The sequence below is a fragment of the Sinocyclocheilus anshuiensis genome, unplaced genomic scaffold, assembly GCF_001515605.1.
Source record: "Sinocyclocheilus anshuiensis isolate Anshui unplaced genomic scaffold, SAMN03320099.WGS_v1.1 C31892942, whole genome shotgun sequence".
In the NCBI taxonomy this organism is placed as follows: domain Eukaryota; kingdom Metazoa; phylum Chordata; class Actinopteri; order Cypriniformes; family Cyprinidae; genus Sinocyclocheilus; species Sinocyclocheilus anshuiensis.
This window is the reverse complement of record NW_015606658.1, coordinates 1-563: the sequence shown is the minus strand read 5'-3', so window position 1 is coordinate 563 and position 563 is coordinate 1. Positions and strand designations below refer to the sequence as shown.

The following is a 563-nucleotide window of genomic DNA, read 5'->3' as shown; positions in this document are numbered from 1 at the left end:
GCCTGGAATCCGGTCTTGATGCTGGCGACGGAGCAGCGGGAGTGACACGTCTCACACTGCAGGAAATACAGACGCGTGTCCTTCTGCAAGATTGTGTCAGGAGACCGACACGTGTGGCACGTCACGTACTCCTCTGCAACACAAAAACATACTGCTTAGTGCAGGTTTGCTTTTCCACCATGTAATGCATATTAACAACTATGCAATATTAATAAAAACAGGATGCATACTGAAATTATGGCAATAAGCCTATAATTATGCTATAAGCAATATACTGTATATGCTTGATGGCATGTATATTAAATATATACAATATTTTATACTTAAGATGCACACATATATATTATTTTAGACATGCATTACATTTTTTAAGATATCTTGTTAAAAAGGTGTATATGTACATTTATGTAGATATGTATTATTTTATTATTTATTCAGTGAACCCCTTATGCCATTTCAATTTGAGTTTAAGAACATTATTTTTAACAATTCACAACTCAAATAAACACTCACTTATATATCTTCTTAAGACATTCTCTATCTGTTTCTGCTGGAATCTGCCT

At 34.5% G+C, this 563-nt stretch overlaps 1 long non-coding RNA gene across 1 annotated transcript; it reads right to left on the bottom strand.

The window, feature by feature from the left end:
* Positions 1 to 19: 19 nt before the first annotated feature.
* Positions 20 to 563, bottom strand: LOC107682223 (uncharacterized). The gene is made up of 2 exons (XR_001633416.1): positions 514 to 563; positions 20 to 133 (listed from the first exon to the last, which is right to left on the bottom strand). It is a non-coding gene; the product is annotated as an uncharacterized LOC107682223 (long non-coding RNA).